At 45.4% G+C, this 24,261-nt stretch overlaps 1 long non-coding RNA gene across 1 annotated transcript; it reads right to left on the reverse strand.

Annotated features, from left to right (window-relative positions):
- Positions 1-11,950: 11,950 nt before the first annotated feature.
- LOC115832410 lies at positions 11,951-20,836 on the reverse strand. Its single transcript, XR_004027906.1, has 2 exons — positions 19,692-20,836; positions 11,951-14,778 (listed from the first exon to the last, which is right to left on the reverse strand). It is a non-coding gene; the product is annotated as an uncharacterized LOC115832410 (long non-coding RNA).
- Positions 20,837-24,261: the final 3,425 nt, after the last annotated feature.

The raw sequence follows: 24,261 nt of genomic DNA on the forward strand, positions 1-24,261 counted from the left end.
TTTGTTATTACAGCCTAGCCTAATCTAACTAAAGAAAGGGGGATCAGGAAGCAGCTTTATTTTCACTTCACCATGTCCCTTTAAATCCATTTTGTGGGATTTCTTCTCCTTTTGCCCCGAGATGAAATTTGGAGCAAGCTCCATGAACTTTCTAGTCTTTTGTAGTTAATCTAAGGTCATTGGGTTACTCCAATTCTTCAAGGAGTTTAATAAGTAATTAAATGGTCCAATCTCATGTAATAGTAGAAACTTCAAACTTTATTTAAATTTGAGATTTCTTCCCTTACTTTATGCTATTTACAGACCAGCCACCCTCAATGGGAATTGAGGTGTGTGGTGACCTCTGATTTCCCACTTTGTGCTTTGTGGCAGAAATTGCAGTTGTCCCCAAATATTCATTCTCCTCTTCTTCCTGATTAGTAGGACTCCCAAATTTTTGCTGGATTTATGGCCAGCCCGAAACAAGACTACATTTTCCAATATCCCTTGCAGCCAGGTGTGGCTGTGAGACTAACTTTTGGCCAACGGGTCTGAATGAAAACGACATAAGCAACCTTTTGTTCTGCCCTCAAACAGCATGGGTGGCATTAGTTTCCCCTTTCCCTCTTTCCCTGGCTGGAATGCTGACCCAGCAGATGTGGAGAGCCATTTCAACCTTTCAAGAGAGAGCAGCCCTCGAGGCAATGGCAGAGCAGCAAGACAGAAGGAGCTGGGGTCTCCAACACCACGGAGTCACTCTATCCAGCCCAAGACTCCTGATGTTGGAACTATTAATGAGAGACACGCTTTGTCCTTCGACATACAGTTTTTCTCTCAGCCGCTGAACCTGGATGCTACCGACACAGGTTCATTGTGTATGCATGCTTCTATCCCTCCTCCCTCATCTTGCTAACTTGGACCCTGGACCTCTCCAGGGTTCCAGTGGTGAGAGGGAGAGGCCAGGAGGTTTCATTGCACTAGAATTACCGTGAGATGGCAGAAGCACTGCCTGGGTCATTAGGCATAGCCGATTCTTCCTTGCATCAGGCACTTCCGTGGATTTTTCTGAGCTAACACCTTCCCTTTGCTACAATTTCTCATCACCTAATTCCCTGAGGTGGACAAATGCCCTTCCTTAGGCTGGTCAACTATATTTCTTTCTGCAGCTTCTAAGAGTCTGGCGATTCATCCCTCTATTAGGATCACCAAACCCCTTCAGGTGACCCTTTTAGACAGAGTCTAATGCCATCCCCTGCCATCTCTCTCTTATGCTGGCCCCACCTGTGGTCCACAGGAAACATGAATCCAGTGCCCCCGGCAATTGCGGAAGGCTGGCAGCCCTGAAACCCAGCTACCTCCCTTGTTCCACCATCAGGGCAGGTAGCCAGACTCCTGGTGTTCTTTTTTGTTGTGTGTGTGTCCTTGTGTGTATATGTGTTTTTCCATTTCCAGAAATGAACCAGCTAGCTGCTCAGCCTGTCCTGCAAATTGCAGGAACATATATTCAGCTCCCTGACAGGTACCACCGAAGGCCCTTTCCTGGGGCTCTAAGAAATATCCTCACTGAATTCAATTTCCTCAAGTAATTGAAGATCTTCCCCTTTCCTGTTCCACTCGATAGCCCCCACTTTATGGGGACACTCCCAGGCTGGGGACTGGAGAGGTGCTCTGCTACCTAAGGACTCTGGCCCATCTCATTTTTTCCCCCTCTCTTCCATTTAAGAGGAGATTCAACCTTTTCAGAAGCTCACTGTTTTGAGTAAGAGCCACTGTTTGCCAGATCCCAGCCCCCTCTGCCTCTACCATGTGCCTCATCTCTTCTATAGCTGCAGAGGAATTAACATCCTCGGAAGATCTAGTGAAGCTGCCTTCACATTCTCTTTCTGTTTGAACTTTCAGCCCACCTCAACCTGAGGCCACAAGCAGCTGGGCTCCACCAGTGCCACTGCCACCATCCCAAAAGGCCAGGGGCTCTCATCCCAGTAGTAGTAATTAGTCTGTGATGCAGAATTCATAGTATTTCAACAATAGGTTCCAAATAAGTCACCTGAGCATCCCTGGGTCTTGCTCACCTACGGGAATGTGCAAATGGGGCCACCTTAAGGTAATAACATTTCAGTGCCTCCTTCTCTGCCCAAATATTTCTGGGGGTCTGAGGGAAATCTCACTTGTGCTCCTAAATCCAGGCACCCAGGCCAACAGCAACTCTCTCTCCATCGCCTGCTGAGCATTTCCCCAGGGCACTGGAGCCCTTCAGGCATCAATTCTGCATTGGGCAGAGCAGTGTCTATGTCCAGTGGGGAAATGCCTTTCCCTCTCTTTTGTGTTCCTGTTCATGAAGGGGCCACCCAAGCAATGCTGGTGCACTCCAGCATCATGCAGAGCTTGTAGAACCACAGCTTCTATGTTGACCTTCAGCTTTCTTTTTGCTTCGGATGGAGGCAGGACTGGACTAAATATGGTGACAAACAACATTCACTTACTCTTTTATTCAACACATACTTCCTCAATTCCTTATCCATGCTAGCCACATGATGAACATGATAAACAAGATAAACGTGGTCTCTGTGCCCATGGAGTTTATGGTCTGGTGCAAGCTCAAAAAGCGGTATACACATACACAAACACAAACAAAAAAGCAGTTATGATTTAATGTCCAAGACTTTGTTATTGGTTCAAGTTTATCATGCATGGATGCTTCTTCTGCTTGGATGAGTTTTGTGCGTGCAGCTTGTCAACTCTCAGGCAAACAAACAGACCCTGTCAACCCACTGCGACCCCACTGCTCCTGGGCTGCCTGCTGGGGCCCAGTGAGGGAGGTTAACTCTTACTGTGCTAAAGTGTCTGATTTGTTTCAACACTCTTAACAACCAAAGAAAACACTGATTGTAGCTCTTAAAGAGCTTTTCTTCCTTCCCCATTCCACACTATGGATTCCAAACTTCAGACTTTATGTAAATTTGAAGTGTCTGGCCGAGCGTGGTGGCTCATGCCTGTAATCCTAGCGCTGTGGGAAGCCAAAGCAGATGATTGCTTGAGCTCAGGAGTTTGAGACCAGCTTGGGCAATGTGGTAAAACCCCGTCTCTACCAAAAATACAAAAATTAGCCAGGCATAGTGGCACACGCCTGTAATCCTAGCTACTGGGAGGCTGAGGAAGGAGGATCACTGGAGCCCAAGAAGTCAAGGCTGCAGTGAGCCATGATCATACCACTGCACTCCAGCCTTGGAGACAGAGCAAGACCTTGTCTCAAAAACATAAAATAAAAATAAAATAAATACATTTGAGGCTTCTTCACTTACTTTGCGCCATTTACAGGCCAGCTGCTCCTGGTGAGAATGGAGGTGTGTAGTGATCTCTCATTTCCCACTGCGTGTTTTGTGGCAGAAACTGCTGTTGTCCCCAAATATCCATTTTCCTCTTTTTCCTTATTAATGAGACTCCCAAATTTTTGCTGGACTTGTGGCCATCTTAAATCAAGACTACATTTCCCAGTATCCCATGCTGTGGGACTAGCTTTTAGCCAACATGATCTGAATCAAATGATGTGAGCAACCTTTTGTTCTGCCCTCAAATGGCAGGGGTGATGGCAAAAATTCTGGCAGCAAAAATGGATGATGTGGCCAGGCATGCTGGCTCACACCTATAATCCCAGCACTTTGGGGAGGCTGAGGTGGGCAGATAGGGGGGGGGGGGGGGGGGGGGGGGGGGGGGGGGGGGGGGGGGGGGGAGGCACTGCTCAAAAAAAAAAAAAAAAAAAAAAAAAAAAAAAAAAAAAAAAAAAAAAAACTGAGGTGGGCAGATCATCTGAGGTCAGGAGTTCGAGACCACCCTGGCCAACATGGTGAAACCTCATATCTACTAAAAATACAAAAATGAGCCAGATGTGGTAGCTCCCACCTGTAGTGCCAGCAACTCAGGAGGCTGAGGCAAGAGAATCACTTGAACCCAGGAGGCAGAGGTGGCAGTGAGAAGAGATTATGCCACTGCACTCTAGCCTGGGTGACAAAGTGAGACTCTGTCTCAAAAAAAAAAAAAAAGAAAGAATGGTGAAGGCCTATATATTAGTCTGAAAAAGGGGTTTTTCAGAAACCCCAGAAAAAGGGGTTTAATGGACTCACAGTTCCATGTGGCAGGGGAGGCCTCACAAGCATGGCAGAAAGCAAAAGGCACATCTTACATGGTGGCAGACAAGAAGAGAATGAGAGACCAAGTGAAAGGGGTTTCCCCTTATAAAACTGGGGAAACCACTCCCTGTGATTCAATTATCTCCCACCGGGTCCCTCCCACAACACATGGGAATTATGGGAACTACAACTCAAGATGAGATTTGGGTGGGGACACAGCCCAACCATATCATTCTGCCCCAGCCCCTCCCAAATCTCACGTCCTCACATTTCAAAACCAATCATGCCTTCCCAACAGTCTTAACTCATTTCAGCACAAACTCAAAAGTCCACAGTCCAAAGTCTCATCTGAGACAAGGCAAGTCTCTTCCAACTATGAGGCTGCAAAATCAAAAGCAAGTTAGTTACTTCCTAGATACAATGGGGGTACAGGCATTGGGTAAATATAGCTATCCCAAATGGGACAAGTTGGCCAAAACAAAGGGGCTACAGTCCCCATGCAAGTCCAAAATCCAGTGAGGCAGTCAAATCTTAAATCTCCAAAATGATCTCCATTGACTCCATGTCTCACATCCAGGTAACACTGATACAAGAGATGGGCTCCCATGGCCTTGGGTAGCTCTGCCCCTGTGGCTTTGCAGGGCACAGCCCCTCTTCTGCACTTCTGCACTAGCTGCACTAGCTGCTTTCATGGGCTAGTGTTGAGTGTCTGCTGTTTTTCCAGGCACACAGTGGAAGCCGTGGGTGGATCTACCATTCTGGGGTCTGGAGGATGGTGGCCCTCTTCTCACAGCTCCGCTAGGCAGTGCCCCAGTGGAGACTCTGCATGGGGGCTTCAGCCTCCCATTTTCCTCCCGCAGTGCCCTAGCAGAGGTCCTGCATGAGAGCTCCACCCCTGCAGCAAACTTCTGCCTGGACATCCAGGTGAGATCTAGGTGGAGGTTCCCAAACCTGAATTCTTGACTTCTGTGCACCCACAGGCTCAACACCATGTGGAAGCTGCCAAGGCTTGGGGCTTGCACCCTCTGAAGCCATGACCCAAGCTGTACATTTGTCTCTTTTAGCCATGGCTGGGATGCAGGCACCAAGTCTCTAGGCTGCACACAGCAGGGGGGCCCTAGGCCTGGCCCACAAAACCATTTTTTCTCCCTAGTCTCCAGGTCTGTGATGGGAGGGGCTGCCGCAAAGGTCTCTGACATGCCCTGGAGACATTTGTCCCATTGTCTTGGTGATTAACATTTGACTCCTCATTACTTATGCAAACTTCTTCAGCTGGCTCGAATTTCTCCTCAGAAAATGATTATTTCTTGGCTGGCCATGGCGGCTCATGCCTGTAATCCCAGCACTTTGGGAGGCTGAGGCGGGTGGATCACTTGAGGTCAGGAGTTCAAGACCAGCCTGGTCAGCCAACATGACGAAACCCTGTCTCTACTAAAAATACAAAATTAGCTGGGTGTGGTGGCATGCTCCTGTAATTCCAGTTACTTAGGAGGCTGAGGCAGGAGAATTGCTTGAACCTGGGAGGCAGAGGTTGCAGTGAGCCAAGATCATGCCACCGCACTACAGCCTGGGTGACAGAGCTAGACTCCATCTGAAAAACAAAAACAAAAAAGAAATGGGTTTTTATTTTCTATCACATCGTCAGGCTGCAAATTTTCTGAACTTTTATGCTGTGTTTCAGTTTTAAAACTGAATGCTTTTAACAGCACCTACATCACCTCTTGAATGCTTGCTGCTTAGAAATTTCTTCTGCCAGATACCCTAAATCATCTCCCTCAAGTTCAATGTTCTGCAAATCTCTAGGTCAGGGGCAAAATGCCACCAGTCTTTGTGGTAAAACATAGCAAGAGTCACCTTTACTCCAGTTGCCAACAAGTTCCTCATCTCCATTTGAGACCACCTCAGCCTGGATTTCATTGTCCATATCATTATCAGCATTTTGTTCAAAGCCATTCAACAAGTCTCTAGGAAGTTCCATACTTTCCCACACTTTCCTGTCTTCTGAGCCCTCCAAACTGTTCCAATCGCTACCTGTTACCCAATTCCAAAGTTGCTTCCACATTTTTGGGTTACTTTACAGCAGCACCCCACTCCCAGTACCAATTTACTGTATTAGTCCCTTTTCATGCTGCTGATAAAGACATACCCGAGTCTGGGTAATTTATAAAGAAAAAGAGGTTTAATGGACTCACAGTTCCACGTGGCTGGGGAGGCCTCACAATCACGATTGAAGGCAAAAGGCATGTCTTACATGGTGGCAGACAAGAAGAGAATGAGAGACTAAGTGAAAGGGGTTTCCCCTTATAAAACCATTAGATCTCATGAGACTTATTCACTACCATGAAAACAGTATAGGGGAAACCGCACCCATGATTCAGTTATCTCCCACTGGGTCCCTCCTGCAACACATGGGAATTATGGGAGCTACAATTCAAGATGAGATTTGATTGGGGACACAGCCAAACCATATCAGTTTATAATTCCAGCACTCTGGGAGGCCAGGACAGGAGTGTCACTTGAGGCCAGAAGTTGGAGACTTACTTGGGCAACATAGGGAGACTTCCTCTCTAAAAGCAAACAAAAAACCAAGTTATCCTGGCATGGTGGCATGTTCCTGTAGTCCTGGCTGTTCCAGAGGCTGAGTTGGAAAGATCATTTGAGCCCAGGAGTTCAAGGTTGCAGTGAACCGTGATTGTGCCACTGTACTCCAGCCTAGGCAACAGAGCGAGGCCCTCTTTCTCTCTCTTTTTTTTTTTAAAGAAAAGGAAGAAGAAAAAAAGAAAAGAATAGGGTGATGAGGAGGCTGGCCAAAGTGGTGATAACCTCCTGCACTATGTCCTAGCAGCTGGTAGCAGGGGAGCCAGGAGGTGTAGCACTCTGCCTGGTAAAGCAGTCTGTCAGGGTCTATTTGCCTGAGAGTTGACAGGCTGCAAGCACAAAAATATAAAAGGGGGCCAGGGACTTGCTAATCTTGGGGGAGAGTCAGCGCAGCTCAGTGCAAGGACTTGGGAAGGCAGGGAACTTTGAGAGAAGGTAAAAAGGAGGTGGATTCATGGAGAGGGAAGGGGAAAGTTGAGGGTTGGGGAGGTGGTGAGGAGCTGAGGTCTTGGAGAGACATTCTTTGTTGGCCTAGGGACACCACATAAACACCTCTGTGCATGGTGGGAGGGACCGGCTCCTCCCCAAACACTGTTTAGATTTTGGCCTTGAAAACCATGACTACTAACATTCCTTGGGTTTTCTGTGAGTGTGACCAGTCTCCTCAGCTCCCAGCTTGCATATAAAGGAGATGTGTTCTTTTCTTGCCGATGTGAGGCTACAGGATCTCATGAGGAACATCCCATGAACAAACAGTACTGTTGAGCACTCACCTGCGTCTCGTCCTAACCTCGGTCCTCCCCCAGCACACTCCCAGCTCTATGGCCTGGAGTTACAGACACACCCGCAGACCAATGTGAGGAGCTAATTGCCCAGAGAAACCCAACAGAGGCTTCAGCTACGCCTGACAGTCATCCGGGGTTAAACACCAGCCTGGAATTTTAGCTTCCTGTCCAGGAAAAACCAAATACATAAATCACTTCTCTCTTTTTTTTTCTTTTTTAATGGAGTCTTGCTCTGTCACCCAGACTAGAGTGCAGTGGTGTGGTCTCAGTTTACTGCAACCTCTGCCTCCCAGGTTCAAGCGATTCTTCTGCCTCAGCCTCCTGAGTAGCTGGGATTACAGGTGCGCGCCACCACGCCCGGCTAATTTTTGCATTTTTATTAGAGACAGGGTTTCACCATGTTGGTCAGGCTGGTCTGGAACTACTGAGCTCGTGATCTGCCTGCCTCGGCGTCCCAAAGTGCTGGGATTACAGGTGTGAACCACCGCACCTGGCCTAATAATTTATCTTACTACTAGAATTTCAGGCCTCCTTTTTAATTTGCTTGCTTTCTTGTTGGTCTGTGACTTGGAACACAGGACCTTTTGATCCCTCTGATATGGGCACCATCCAAATCTCAAGTCGAACTGTAATTCCCAGTGTTGAAGTGTTGGAGGAGATGCCTGGTGGGAGGTGATTGGATCACAGGGGCAGATTTCCCCCTTGCTGTTCTCGTGATACTGAGTGAGTTCCCACGAGATCTGGTTGTTTGAAAGTGTGTAGTAGAGCTGGGCGTGGTGGCTCATGCCTGTAATCCCAGCATTTTGGGAGGCTGAGGTGGGTGGATCACCTCAGGTCAGGAGTTCGAGACCAGCCTGAACAACATGGAGAAACCTCGTCTCTACTAAATACAAAAGTAGCCGGCATGGTGGCACATGCCTATAATCCCAGCTACTTGGGAGGCTGAGGTAGGAGAATCACTTGAACCTGGGAGTTGGAGGTTGTGGTGAGCCGAGATTGTGCCATTGCACTCCAGCCTGGGCAACAAGAGTGAAACTCTGTCTCAAAAAACAAACAAACAAAACAAAACAAAACAAAAAAACAAAGTGTGTAGTACCTTCCCCTTCACTTTCCCTCTCTCCCACTCCACTGTGTGAAGAAGGCGCTTGCTTCCCCTTGCCCTTCTGCCCTGATTGTAAGTTTCTGAGGCCTCCCCAAGCATGATTCTTGTACAGCCTGTGGAACTGTGAGCCAATTAAACTTCCTTTCTTCATAAATTACCCAGTCTCAGGTAGTTCTTTATAGCAGTGCTAATACACCCTGTTACAGGACTAATACACCTTCCCTCTGCTAAGTGTCTATTGATCTGAAAACATATGCTATAAAACATTAAAACGCGACTTGAGACCATGTGTTTCTTTTATCAAGTGAGAGATTCCTTTATAATTTGGATAATTTCACTCCGTTTGCAAGTAGGATGCTCTAGAACTGACGTTATAAAGTCAGTTTAATGATTTAAATCCCATTGTGGAGAAAATAGATCTCTGCAGAAAAGTACATCCCTGCCCTTTCCTAACTTCCCAATCAAGGGGGGCTTCCTGCTGAGCCTGGAGAATGCCTCTAAGAAGGTGACTAATGTACCATATCTGGCCCCTAGTGTGGGCAGCAGGCAAGTAGTCAGGTGCCTTCTCAAGTGGAGAAAGTTGAACGCTATTTTCCAGAGACATTGGATGTGAGGGTGATCTGGCTACGACATCTGTCACCCCAGTGATTGCCACTGTTGATTCTGCTGATCTGGCTGGCTAGGTGGTGTCCCCTTCCTCCCTCACCACTCCATGTGCATCCCTCCCGAAGCTGCGTGCTCAGTTGAAGAGGAGGACCATCCCCAATAGAGGAGGAGCAGTCTTCGGCTAAGGGTATATGAGTAGATGCGCTCCCCTGCTAGAATCTCCAAACAAGCTCTCAAGGTCCAGAGACATGATGTGAACTTCATGTCTCAATTGATGATCACGTGGTGGTGTGGTGGTGCAGATTGTGTCTTTGATGCGCAGCAGGATTCGGGCAGTACAGAGGATGATGTCAGCATATCACCATCATTTTCAGATGGGGCAGGTCATTATGAAGTCCTTGACTCTGGTTTCCCTGGAGTCTAGCTGAGAGTTGCATGAGATATCCCTTGGGTACCTCCCTCCTCCCCCCAAGGTGAATGTTTCATCAACAAAATCAGGCTAATAGAAGTCTCAGGTTGTCACTTTTGGTGCCTTGAATAGGATATTTGTGTGAGAGCCTCTTTGATTAACCCATTGCCAGCCCCCTCCCACCCTGACCTCTGAACCTTCACAATATCCATCCCCTACCCTCCCCGCTGACCAAGTGGCTCTGGATCCCAGTCAGGCGCTAAAAATCTGCTATTTGTGCTTAGGTTAGCTTTACCCATAGCTTAATGGCTCTGAGGTTCATGGTAGAAGATCCCTAAGGGGGGCAGTTTTGCTGCTCCTGGGATGGAACAGGTATGATGGTGATCCATCCACCTGCAAGTTCTGGTTTCCCAGTATGTATATGATTTAGAATTAGAAGGACATAATACATGGCCTTGTTACTGGCACCCCTTCCCCTAGTCTTGCTTTCCCTTTGTATTAGGCCATTCTTGCATTGCTATAAAGAAATACTTGAGACTGGGTAATTTGTAAGAAAAGAGGTTTAATTGGCTCATAGTTCTGTAGGCTGTACAGGAAGTATAGCAGCATCTGCTTCTGGGGATGCCCCAGGAAGCTTTCAATCACGGTGGAAGGTGAAGGGGGAGCAGGCATCTCACATGGCGGGAGCAGGAGTGAGAGAGAGTAATGGTAAAAGTGCAACACCTTTTTAAATGACCAGATATCACAGGAACTCACTCACTATGGTGAGTACAGTACTAAAGGGGATGGTACTAGACCATTTATGAGAAATCTGCCCCCATGATCCAATCACCTCCCACAAGACCCCACCTCCAACATTGGGGATTACATTTCAATATGAGATTTGGGCAGGGACACGGATTCAAACTGTATCACCTTTCATATCATCCTTTATAATACTATGCAAATCTGATCATGGATTCAATTTTTTTTTTTAAGGCTTCCCAGCGACTACTTAATCTTATGACCCAAATCTCTTTGCATGGCAGACAAGTTGCTGGAGAAAGCCTGTCTGGCTGGGTTCAGTGGCTCACACCTGTAATCACAGCACTTTGGGAGGCCTATTCAGCTTGCACCTAGGAGTTCAAGACCAGCCAGGGCAACAAACAGAGACCACTGTTTTTCAAACAAAACAAAACAAAACAAAACAAAACAAAACAAAACAAAAATTAGCCAGGCGTTGTGGTACATGCCTATAGTCCCAGCTACTGAGGAGGCTGAGGTGAGGGGATCACTTGAGCCCAGGAGGTTGAGGCTGCAGTGAGCTGAGATCACATCACTGCACTCCAGCCTTAGTGTCCGAGTGATACCCTGTCTTGGAAAAAAAAAAAAGAAAGCCGTCTGATTTCACGAAAGGTTTTTTGCAGGAGATGCCTTTAGTGTCCACAAAACAGCCATCCTCTACTTCCTTACTGACAAAGCTTTCATGAATTTTATTTATTTGCCATTTCAGTGCTGCTTTCTCAGATACAGGCATAACCTGGAGATATTGCGGGCCCAGTTCCAGTTCATCCTAATAAAGGGAATATCTCGGTAAAGTAAGTCACTAAGTTTTTGTTTTCCCAGTGCACATAAAAGTTATTCTTACACTATACTATGGTCTATTACGTGTGCAATAGCATTATGTCTTAAAGAAGTACATACCTTAATTTTAAAATACTTTATTGCTAAAAAATGCTAATGATCATCTGAGCCTTTGGAGAGTTATAATCCTTTTGCGGGTGGAGGGTTTTGCCCTGATGTGGATGGTTGCTGTCTGATCAGAGTGGGGGCTGCTGAAGCTTAAGTGGCTATGGCAATTTCTTAAATTAAGACAACAAAGTTTGCCACATAGATTGACTCTTCCTTTTGTGAGAGATTTCTCTGTAGCATGTGGTGCTGTTTGATAGCATGTTACCCATAGTAAAACTTCTTTTGAAATTGGAGTCAATTCTCTCAGACCCTGCTGCTTCTTTATTAACTAAGTTTATGTAATATTCTAAGTCCTTTGTTGTCATTTCAACAATGTTTATAGCATCTTCAACAGGAGTAGATTCCATCTCAAGAAACTACTTTCTTTGCTCGTCCACAAGAAGCAACTCCTCATCTATTCGAATTTTATCATAAGATTGCAGCAATTCAGTCACATCTTCAGGCTCCACTTCTAGTTCTCTGGCTTTTTCTACCACATCTGCAGTTACCGAAGTCAGGAACCCCTCAAAAGTCATTCATGAAGGTTGGAACCAACTTTTTCCAAACTTTTGTAAATGTTGATATTTTGACCTCCTCCCATGAATCACAAGTGTTCTTTCTCTCCCTCTCTCTCTTTTTTTTTGAGATGGAGTCTTGCTCTTGTTGCCCAGGCTGCAGTGCAGTGGTGCGATCTCAGCTCACTGCAACCTCTGCCTCCTGGATTCAAGCAATTGTCCTGCCTCAGCCTCCCGAGTAGCTGGGATTACAGGCGTCTGCCACCATGCCTAGTTAATTTTTGTATTTTTAATAGAAATGGGATTTCACCATGTTGGCCAGGCTGGTTTCAAACTCCTGACCTCAGGTGATCCGACTGCCTTGGCCTCCCAAAGTGCTGGGATTACAGGAGTGTGTCGCCATGCTTGGCCAATTTTGTATTTTTAGTAGAGATGGGGTTTCACCATGTTGGCCAGGCTGGTCTGGAACTCTTAACCTCAGGTGATCCACCCACATCGGCCTCCCAAAGTGCTGGGATTACAGGTGTGAGCCACCGCGCTCAGCCCACAAGTGTTCTTAATGGCATCTAGAATGATGAATGCTTTCCAAAAGATTTTCAATGTATTTTGCCCAGATATGTCAGAAAAATCACTATCCATTGCAGCTATAACCTTACAAAATTTATTCTTATATAATAAGACTTGAAAGTTGAAATCACTCCTTGATCCATGGGCTGCAGAATGGACACTGTGTTAGCAAGCATGAAAACAACATTTATCTCCTTGTACCTCTCCATCAGAGCTCTTGGGTGGCCAACTGCATTGTCAATGAGCAGTAATATTTTGAAAGAAATCTTTTTTTTCCTGAGCAGTAGGTCTCTCAACAGTGGGCTTAAAATATTCAACAAACCATACTGTAAACAGATATGCTGTCATTCAAGCTTTGTTGTTCCATTTATAGAACACAGGCAGAGTAGATTTAGCATAATTCTTAAGAGCCAGAGGATTTTAAGAGTGGTAAATGAGGATTAGGTTCAACTTAAAGCCATCAGCTATATTAGCCTCTAACAAGAGAGTCAGACTGTCCTTTGAAACTTTGAAGCCAGGCATTGACTTTTCCTCTGTAGCTATGAAAGTCCTAGATGGCCTCTTCTTCCAATATAAAGCTATTTTTCTACATGGAAAATCTGTTGTTTAGTATAGTCATCTTCACCAATTATCTTGGCTAGATCTTCTGGATAACTTGCTGCAGCGTCTCCATCATCACTTGCTGCTTCACCTCGCACTTTTATGTTATGGAGCTGGGCTTCTTTGGTTTGGGTGGCAAGGAGAGGAGGTTGGGGTTTGTTTTTGACATACAAATCACTTTTTAAAACTTCAACAATAACAAATTAATACTGCATGTGTGTGTGTGCACGTGTGTGTGTATATATGTGTTTAAGAGAGAAAATAAATGTTTCTTATTGTTTGAAGCTATTTACTTTTGGGGCAATTTATTATGCAGCAATAGATAACAAACACAATGGATTTTCACTAAATTTTAAGGTTTTTTTTTAATTAAAAAATGACTTAAAATATATGCTATGTGGCATACAGCATATCTAATTTAGTGGTTTTGTGGTATCACCTCAAAGAAATTAGCAGTTTTACACCAGAGCAAATTAAAGTGATGTACAATGTGAAGCTTGGAAAGATACTCTACACCTTTTAAGATATTGTGAATATAGAAAACAAACAGTAATTGCAAGTAGGAACCTTATATAGGAAGTTATAATTGTGAGCACTTCAAATTACAATAACTAATTTGCGATCCAGCTGCTTCTTACATGGGCAACTCCACAGAACCATTCTTAAGGCTCATTACAAACATATTTATGTCATTTGGTAACAGGGAACAATGTAGGGTTCAGCTAGTCTTTGACACAAAAATATCATTAATTTGTTGTTGCAGGAAGTCACGGACCCTGAGCAGAAGGACCAGCTGGAGCCAAGGCAGAAGAACATAAATTGTGAAGATTTCATGGACATTTATCAGTTCCCCAAATTAATACTTTTATAATTTCTTATGCCTGTCTTTACTGCAATCTCTGAACATAAATTGTGAAGATTTCATGGACATTTATCACTTCCCTAATAATACTCTTATAATTTCTTATGCCTGTCTTTAATCTCTTAATGTTGTTATCTTCGTAAGCTGAGAATGTATGTCACCTCAGGACCACTATTTTACAAACTGGTTGTAGAACATGTGTGTTTGAGCAATATGAACTCTGATTGTAAAACGTGTTTGAACAGTATGAAATCAGTGCACCCTGAAAAAGAACAAAATAACAGCAATTTTCAGGTAACAAGGAAAGATAACCATAAGGTCTGACTGCCTGCAGGGTCCGGCAGAGTACAGCCATATTTTTCTTCTTGCAGAAAGCCTATAAACAGATGTGCAAGGAGAAATATCGCTGAATTCTTTTCCCAGGAAGGAATAACCCTGGGGAAGGAATGCATTCCTGAGGGGAGGTCTATAGATGGCTGCTCTGAGAGTGTCTGTCTTATGTGGTTGAGATAAGGACTGAAATATGCCCTGGTCTCCTGCAGTACCCTCAGGCTTACTAGGATTGGGAAATTCCAGCCTGGTAAATTCTAGTCAGGCTGGTTCTTTGCTCTCGAACCCTGTTTCCTGTTAAGATGTTTATCAAAACAATACGTGCACAGTGAGACATAGACCCTCCTCAGTAATTCTAATTTTGCCTTTGCTTTGTGATCTTTATTGCCCTTTGAAGCATATGATCCTTGTGACTTACTCCTTGTTTGTACATCCCCTCCCCCTTTAAAATCCCTAATAAAAACTTGCTGGTTTTGTGGCTCAGGGTTGTCATCACAGTCCTACCAATATGTGATGTCACCCCTGGAGGCCCAGCTGTAAAATTTCTCTCTTTGTACTCTTTCTCTTTATTTCTCAGACTGGCCGACACTTAGGGAAAATAGAAAAGAACCTATGTTGAAATATTGGGGGCTGGTTCCCCCGATAATTTGTCTTCATACTTCACAGGGTTTTATGAAGGTCAAAGTAAATAATGTGAGGTTTTGGCAACACAAAAGAACTATACAGATGTATCACTGTGATTATATATCAATCAAGAAAGTTCTGCCAGGCGTGGTGGCTCATGCCTGTAATCACAGTGCTTTGGGAGGCTGAGGCAGGCGGATCATGAGGTCAGGAGATCGAGACCATCCTGGCTTACACGATGAAACCCTGTCTCTACTAAAAATACAAAAAGTAGCCAGATGTGGTGGCACGTGCCTGTAATCCCAGCTATTTAGCAGGCTGAGGCAGGAGAATCACTTGAACCCGGGAGGTGGAGGTTGCAGTAAGCTGAGATCGCGCCACTGCACTCCAGCCTGGCAACAGAGCGAGACTCTGTCACAAAAAAAAAAAAAAAAAAAAAAAAGGTCAAGTTTTGCCATGGTTAAAAAAATCTTTAATTTTTTTTTTTTGAGACAGAGTCTTGCTCTATCTCTCAGACTGGAGTGCAGTGGCGTGATCTTGGCTCACTGCAACTTCTGCCTCCTGGGTTCAAGCAATTCTCCTACCTCAGCCTCCTGAGTAGCTGGAATCACAGGCACCTGCCACCATCCCCAGCTAATTTTTGTATTTTTAGTAGAGATGGGTTTTCACCATATTGGCCAGGCTAGTCTTGAACCCCTGACCTCAAGTGATCTGCCTGCCTCAGACTTCCAGAGTACTGGGATTACAGGCTTCAGCCACCATGCCCGGCCAAAAATCTTAAGATGTTTACAACATCCAAGATTTATTTTTTGCTCATGCTATATGTATTCATTGCAGGTTGGCTATGGCCCTGTCCATGTCATCTCACACCAGGACCCAGATGGCAGAGCTGGAGCAGTGACAGGTGTCATGAGAGGAGAAAGAGTCATGGAGAACCACACACTGGCCTTTGAAGCTATTTCCTGGAACTGATATATGTTGCTTCTGCTCACATTTGATTGGCCACAAAAGGTCACATAGCCAAATCTGATGCCAAGGAGTGAGATAATGTAATCTTCCCACATTTTTGCACTTTCTATTGTTCTTTCTTTCTTCCTGATGCTCCAGGATTTCTTCTTTATCATCTCCTGTTTGTCTCAAGAGTTTCTTTTAGGCCAGGTGTGATGGCTTACACCTGCAGTCCCAGCACTTTGGGAGGCTGAGACAGGAGGATCACCTGAGGCCAGGAGTTTGAGAGTAGCCTGGGCAGCATGGTGAGATCCTGTTTCTACACGCACACACACGCACATGAAAGAAAGAAAGAAAGAAAGGAAAAGAAAAGAAAGAATTTCTTTTATCCATTCTTTTAGGGTAGGTCTGCTGATGACAAATTCTTTTCATTTTCCTTCTTCTAAGAATGTCTTGATTTCCCCTTCATTCATGAAGGGTATTTTTGATGGCTACAGGATACTGGGCTGACAGTTATTTTCCTTCAGCACTTGAAAAACATGTCATTTCCTTTTGGTTTTCAAAGTTTCTGAAGAGCAATCTCTTGTCATTTGGATTGTTTTTCCCCTACAAATCCTGTGTCATTTCTGATCGGTTTCAAGATTTTTTAGTTTCCAGAAGTTTAATTATGATGTGCCTTTACATGGATTTCTTTGGGTTTATTCTGTTTGGGATTTGCTTAGCATCTTGAATCTATAAGTTTATGTTTTTTTCCCCCTAAATTTAGGAAAAGTTTTAGCCATTATTCCTTTCAATTCTTTTCCACTTCCATCCTGTTTCTTCTCTCCTTCTGGGACCCTAATAACATGAATGCTAGATCTTTTGTTACAGTCACATAGTTATGTTCATTTTGGTCTGAGGTTATGTCCATTTTTTTCCTATCTATTTTCTCTCTGTTGTTCAGATTGGATGAATTCTGTTGTTCTATCTTCAAGTTTAATGAGTCTCTTCTCTGTCCTCTCCATTCTGCTGTTGTGCCCATACAGTGAATTTTAAATTTTTATTATGGTGTTTTTCAGTTCTAAAATTTCCATTTGGTTCTTCTTTATATCTTCTATTTCTTTTCTGAGACTTCTCCCTTTTTTATTGTTTCAATCATATTTACAATGACCTGTTGAAACATTTTTATGATGGCTGCTTCCTTGTCAGATAATTCCAACATCTGTGTTATCTTGATATTGACATCTGTTGATTGTCTTTTCTTATTCTGGTTGAGATCTTCCTGGTTCTTGGTATGGCAAGTGATTTTCAATTGCATCCTGGACATTTGGATATTATGTTATGAGACTCTGGATCCTATTTATTAATTTATTTTGAGACAAGGTCTTGCTCTGTCACCCAGGCTGGAGGAGTGCAGTAGTGCAATCTTGGCTCACTGAAATCTCTGCCTCCTAGCTCAGGTGATCCTTCCGCCTCAGCCCCCCAAGTGGCTGGGACTACAGGCATGTGCCACCACACCTGGTTAATTTTTGTATTTTTTGTAGAGACAAGGTTTTACCATGTTGCCCAGGCTGTTCTCAAACTCTTGAGCCCAAGTGATCCACCCACCTTGGCCTCCTAGAGTGTTGGGATTACAGGTGTGAGCCACTGCACCCAGCCTCTGGATCCTATTTAAATATTCTATTTTATCAAGCCTCCTTGATACCACACTAACAGAAGGGTGTGTGTGTGTGTGTGTGTGTGTGTGTGTGTGTTAGGGGGTGTTGTCTGGTTCCTGCTGAGTGAGAGGTGAAGGCTTAGGTTCCTCACTTGGCTTCCATTGGTGGGGGTAGGAAACCTCAGTCCTGCTGGGTGCAGGTGAGCTTTTGGGCTCCTCTCTAGGCCTCTGCTGATATCATCCTGGCTAGGAGGGGGAGGGGTACCACTAGCCGTGTGGTTGCTACAAATACCTGGGGGTAAGGTGGAGGGACAGAGGCTTTATCACCACTGGATGATGGTACAAGTTCCAGCTTTCCTCTTGACTTTCTCTACTCAGAAGGAGTGAGAGGAACACCTCACTACCACTGATGGTGGAGAGGAAATTCAGGACCCCATGTTGCCTCCACTGACACTGTGGGGTGTGCTTTTCACCATTAGTGTGAATAAATGTCTGGGCTTTTGAGATATCTTTTCAGATTTTTTTCCATGTCTGATGACTTATGGCTCCAACTGGATCCTCCAACTGCTCCTGTGGCCCCACCCAGAAGCGACTCAGCATGTATGAGGGCCATTTCCCACACCCCTATGATTGCAACCAATCAGCAGCAAGCACCCATTGCCTAGCTACTCCCCTTCTTCCCCCAAACTATCCTTGAAAAACCCTAGTCTCAGAGTGTTTTCTAAGAGGCTGATTTGAGTACTAATAAGACTCCAGTCTTCTCTTTAGCCAGCTCTACATGTGAAAAACTCTTTCTCTACTGCAATTCCCCTGCCTTTATAAATTGGCTCTATCTGGGCAGTAGGCAAGAAGAACCCATTGGACAGTTACAGTCCCAACAGTTCTAAGTTCCAGTTCTCCCAACAGTAATCTGCTTATTAACACATGCTTTATTGGCTCTTCTCCCTTCCCTGTCTCACTCTTCCCAGCCCTTCACTTGGTGCCCCTCCCAAATAAGCTACTCATATCCAAGTACTTGTCCCAGGATGTGCTTTTGGAGAAACCTAAAATGAAACAATAATTTTTGTGGCTATTCATACCTATTAATGGACATTTAACTACTTTCCTTTCCTTTTCTTATTTATTTATTTACTCATTTTTGAGACACAGTCTCACTCTGTGGTCCAGCCTGGAGTGCAGTGGTGTGGCTCACTGCAACCTCCATCTCCTGGGCTCAAACGATCCTCCCACCTCAGACTCCTGAGTAGCTGGGATCACAGATGTGCACCACCATACCTGGCTAATTTTTGTATTTTTTTGTAGAGACAGGGCTTCACCATGTTGCCCAGGCTGTTCTCAAACTCCTGGCCTCAAGTGATTTGCCTCCCTTGGCCTCCCAAAATGCTAGGATTGTCAGAGGTGTGTGAACCACAGCAATTCCATCTTAAATAAGAGCTGGGTAAAATGAGGCTGAAACCTACTGGGCTGCATTCCCAGATGGTTAAGGCATTCTAAGTCACAGGATGAGATAGGAGGCCAGCACAAAATATAGGTCATAAAGACCTTGCTGATAAAACAGTTTGCAGTAAAGGAGCCAGCCAAAACCCACCAAAACCAAAATGGTGATGAGAGTGACCTCTGGTTGTCCTCACTGCTACACTCCCATCAGCGCCATGACAGTTTACAAATGCCATGGCAATGTCAGCAAGTTACCCTTATATGGTCTAAAAAGGGGGGCTGGGTGTCCTGGCTCACGTCTGTAATCCCAGCACTTTGGGAGGCCGAGGTGGGCAAATCACTTGAGGCCAGGAGTTTGAGACCAGCCTGGCCAACATGGTGAAACCTCGTCTCTATTAAAAAAAAAATACAAAAATTAGCCAGGCCTGGTGGTGCGCACCTGTAATTCCAGCTACTCAGGGGGCTGAGGCAGGAGAATCCCTTGAACCCGGGAGGCAGAGGTGGCAGTAAGCCGAGATCTCACCACTGCACTCCAGCCTGGGCAGCAAGAGTGAAACTCCATCTCAGAAATAAATAAATAAAATAAAAAATAAAAAGGGGAGGCATGAATAATCCAGCCCTTGTTTAGCATATCATAAAGAAATAACCACAAAAATGGGCAACCAGCAGCCCTCAGGGCTGCTCTGTCTATGGAGCAGCCGTTCTTTTAATCCTTTACTTTCTTTATAAACTTGCTTTTACTTTGCACTGAGGACTCACCCAGAATTCTTTCTTGTGCGAAATCCAACAACTCTCTCTTGGGGTCTGGATTGAGACTCCTTTCCTGTAACAGGATTACAGCCGTGAGCCACCTCACTTGGCCAATTCCTTTTTTTTTTTTTTTTTTTTTGAGGCGGAGTCTTGCTCTGTCGCCCAGGCTGGAGTGCAGTGGTGCGATCTCGGCTCACTGCAAGCTCTGCCTCCCAGGTTCACGCCATCCTCCCGCCTCAGCCTCCCAAGTAGCTGGGACTACAGGTGCCCGCCACCACACCCGGCTCATTTTTTTGTATTTTTAGTAGAGACGAGGTTTCACCGTGTTAGCCAGGATGGTCTTGATCTCCTGGCCTCGTGATCCGCCCACCCCAGCCTCCCAAAGTGCTGGGATTACAGGTGTGAGCCAGGGCGTCCGGCCTCACCTGGCCAATTCTTGATTCTATCCTGTAAACTGTCCTTGGAATTTTCCCCAGGTCACTGCCCTCTGACTTCTTCACTTTGTGAATCAGTCCTTCACATCTTCCTCTCTCAGTAGCCCAGAAGCCCCAGGTTCTAACTTCCTTGTGACACAGGAGTTAAGAAGAAATTACTTAGGTAGACAGTGAGGTTACCGAAGTCCTTGATAAGGTTTCCCTTTTAATGGAAAGCAGGCCCAAATCATTTTTCCTTCTAACAAAGAGCAGCCTGTAAAATCGGGCTGCAGACATAGATGCCGGCAGTTGTGCCAATCGTGTTCAAAATGGCGGCCCCATCATCCCTTCTCTGGCAGCCACAGGTGCAGTAAGGAGCGAGAAAATGGCACCGGCCAAGGAGAGAGTTCATTTGCATAATAAGCTTAGGGTGGGGCGGCCCGCCTTCCCAGCTATGTAAACAAACACCTGATCAAACCAACCTGTGAGTCCTAAGTAAATCAGATGCCGCCTCTCCAAGCTGGACTATAAATCCGGCTCATCTGCCTCCAGCTGCCCTTTTTCTCTCCGAAGTCCCCTCTCTCACTAGAGAGAGAGCTGTTTTCCTTTCTCTTTCTTTTGCCTATTAAACCTTCCCTCTTAAACTCCTCGCGTGTGTCCGTGTCCTACATTTTCCTGGCATGGGATGGCAAACCCCGGATATTTACCCCAGACAACTGGCTGCTTCACTTGCACTGGATCTTGACGGTGGGGGAGATTTTTGACCTTTAACAGGGACTCCATCATTGCAAGTTTTCCTTGGAGACTCTTGATGGCCCAGGTTTAGTTTATACCTACTGTGAGAGCAAGAACTTGAGTAATGTATGGATGGACCCTTTTGGAAGGAAAACAATTTTCATGGACTTAAATTATTTTTATAATTTAAATGTGTGGAAACACAACTAACTATGAATTCCTTATGCTTCAGTAGTTAAGCAGTTATAAAACCAAAGCAAAGTAGCCATAGGTACAAATAAAAGTATAAAGACAAGTTTAACATTAATGTAATAAATAGTGTTTTTCTGAAATGAAGTTGCTGTTGGCAACAGACCATGTACTGCCTGATGATGGTTCTTCCGCACTTGGCACAATATTCCACTGTGTGCCTGGCGATGACTCAATTCTTCCCCTTCTCATGTCTATTCAAATTACTAAGAAATCTTTGTTAGAACTTGTCTCCTGGCCTTCACTTGATACAAATGCGACCAAGACAATTAAAGCTATAAATAGGTAAATGCAAATGCAGGTACTCACAAGCAGGGCCAGGATCAGTTACAAATGACCCAAAACATGCTTATAACACTTTTCAAGTGCTACTAAGGAAAGTTAGACATGGAACTTAATAGTTTTCACAGGTATCATGGGTCCTCAGGAGTCCAGAGACCTCAGTTTGAGAACACTATCCTAGCACTGACCTTGACTTCCAGTGTGACCTTGAGGTAAGCATTTACCATTTTTGGATCTCTGTACGTTTTTTGTACACAAACAAGAATAATTTGGGCCACCAGTGTTCTTGGGAGATAAAAGAAGTTAGAGGAGTTAATGACAATGTTCCAAGATGAACTCAAGGACTAGAGAGAAAGGATAAGAATGTATTATAGACCTCTAGAGTTGGAAAAACAATGGTGGCTGAGATCCTTTAGCCTAGCTTTGGCTCTGGAGTCAAAATGACAGATTTGGGCCAAGCATTGTGGCACACCCCTGTAATCTCATTACACTGGGAGGCTGTGGCAGAAGGATCGCTTGAGGCCAGGAGTTTGAGACTGGCCTGCGTAACATGGTGAGACCCTATCTCTACCAATCTCTACAAACAAACAAACAAATGGCTGGGCGTGGTGGCTCATGCCTGTAATCCCAGCACTTTGGGAGGCAGAGGCGGGCGGATCACGAGGTCAGGAGTTCAAGATCAGCCTGGCCAACATGGTGAAATCCTGTCCCTACTAAAAATACAAAAATTAGCTGGGTGTGGTGGCGGGCACGTATAATCCCAGCTACTCTCAAGGCTGAGGCAGGAGAATGGTTTGAACCCGGGAGGCGGAGGTTGCAGTGAGCCGAGATCATGCCATTGCACTCCAGCCTGGGCAACAGGGCGAGACTCTGTCTCAAAAAAATAAAAATAAAAAATAACAGGACATGATGGTGCCTGACCCCAGCTATTTGGGAGGCTGAGGTGGGAGGATGGCTTGAGAGGTTGGTTGCATTGAGTTATAATTGTACCCCTGCACTCCAGCCTGGGTGACAGAGTGAGAGCTTGTCTCTATAAAACAAATAAACAACTGAGATCTGCCATTTACTGTGTGTGTATGGAGGATGGGGATGGAGTGCAAGTTTTCTCTCAGTTTCTACCCTAAGTGGGCATGTTTCAAAATGCCACATCACAGAACTGCTGTGTGGGCCAAATGAGATGGCTCTGGAAAGCGCTAAGAGCAGAGCCTGGCTCACAGCAAGGCTCAGGGATCCTAAGAGGCTGCTGAGAATTCCACAGGCTTTTTAGCAAAGGGCAATAGAAAAGAGAAATTGAATATTCTAACATTCTGCCTATAAATGACAAACATCTCCTATATGTGCAAATTAGGTCACTGTACCCTAAATAGCCCCGCAGCTGCCCTGGGCTTCCAGTCAGCCTTTCTGACCTCTCTCTTGGGTCTGCTGCTTTGGGGTTCTTCCCGCCATTCCCTGCCCAAGCCTGAATCTCTTTCCCGGCCGCTTTCACTTTCCTTCCATTTTCCAGTAATTGGGATTGGTCACCTGTGCAGCAAGCGCCCCCAAGTGGCCTTCCTGTTCACTGCCCGGACCATAAGGCCTAAAGAATATTCCTATAAGTTTACCAAGGCGGGGCTTCCGCAAAGGCAGGACTCAGCAGGCTTAGTGGTCGGTCCAGGGTCGGTCCAGTCTGGAGGCCCAGGGAGCCATTCTACACCCCCCTTTCCATTTTGGAAGACTGAAATAGAGGAATCCAGGGGAAGTTCTGGGTAGGAAGCAGCCACTTGCCATTAAATGGCAATTAAATTGCCACTGCAATTCAAGGTAAATCATAGTTACTGTTACCTCGAACTCTGGGGCTCAAGCCATCCTCCTGCCTCAGCTTCTGGGTAGCTGAGATTACAAGGTTTTCTTTTTATGAGAGCCCTGCCCCACTCATGTCAGAGGGCCCTGAGGAGGCAAACACAGGACGGTTGAAAATGCTAGTAAAACACCTAGCATGTGCACTGCTGTCCTGGCTGGAGGCTTAGGGGGAGCACCATGGGACGTGCACAGGATAAAGTGGGATTAACTCCTCCCTCCCCTCAGCCATTACTCTGAACTCTGCATCCCACATGCTGCTGCCAAAAACCACGTTTAAAAGAACACAAATCTAAACATGTCATTTCCCAGCTCAAAACCCCAAGATTCTTTCTCCTCACCTTCAGAATAAGCCAAACTACTCAATGATAGGTTCCAAATCTGCCTTTCTGGTTTCACTCATGGGACGAACCCTTCTTCCAGGCGAGGCTGCACTTGGACATAGCCATATTCACGCCTCCCTGCCTTGGCTCCTCTGCTTCTCTGGCCAGGAATGGCCTTGCCTCATCTCTGCAAATCTTAGCATGACTTAAGGCCCAGTTCAAGCTCCAGCTCCTCCCTGAGGTCTTCCTGAGTCTTGTCTCCTGTCTCACTTCGGAGGACCTGGCCTCCTCCTTCCCTGGGTTCCCACGACCCTTTCCAGCTCTGCCTGTAGCATGGTGTTCTGTCTTCTGTGACTACATACATATATACGCCTAACACTCTCTAGATTGTAAAGGCCTGGAAGATGGGGAGTGGGTTCCATTACTGAATGCATCTTTCATAGCTCTCGCTGTCAGAGCCCTGCCCTATGCAAACTCTTTTTTTTTTTTTTTTTTTTTTTTTTTTTTTTTGAGAGGGACTTTCACTCTTGTCTCCCAGGCTGGAGTGCAATGGCACTTTCTCGGCTCACTGCAACCTCCACCTCTTGGGTTCAAGCGATTCTTCTGCCTCAGCTTCCCAAGTAGCTGGGATTACAGGTACCCGCCACCATGCCTGCCTGATTTTTTTGTATTTTTAGTAGAGACAGGGTTTCACCACGTTGGTCAGGCTGGTCTTGAACTCCTGACCTCAGGTGATCTGCCTGACTCGGCCTCCCAAAGTGCTGGGATGATAGTCATGAGCCACTGCACCTGGTGCCCTATGCAAACTCTTATTTTATTATTATTATTTTTTGAGACA

This window comes from Nomascus leucogenys, chromosome 22a (assembly GCF_006542625.1).
Source record: "Nomascus leucogenys isolate Asia chromosome 22a, Asia_NLE_v1, whole genome shotgun sequence".
In the NCBI taxonomy this organism is placed as follows: Eukaryota; Metazoa; Chordata; class Mammalia; order Primates; family Hylobatidae; genus Nomascus; species Nomascus leucogenys.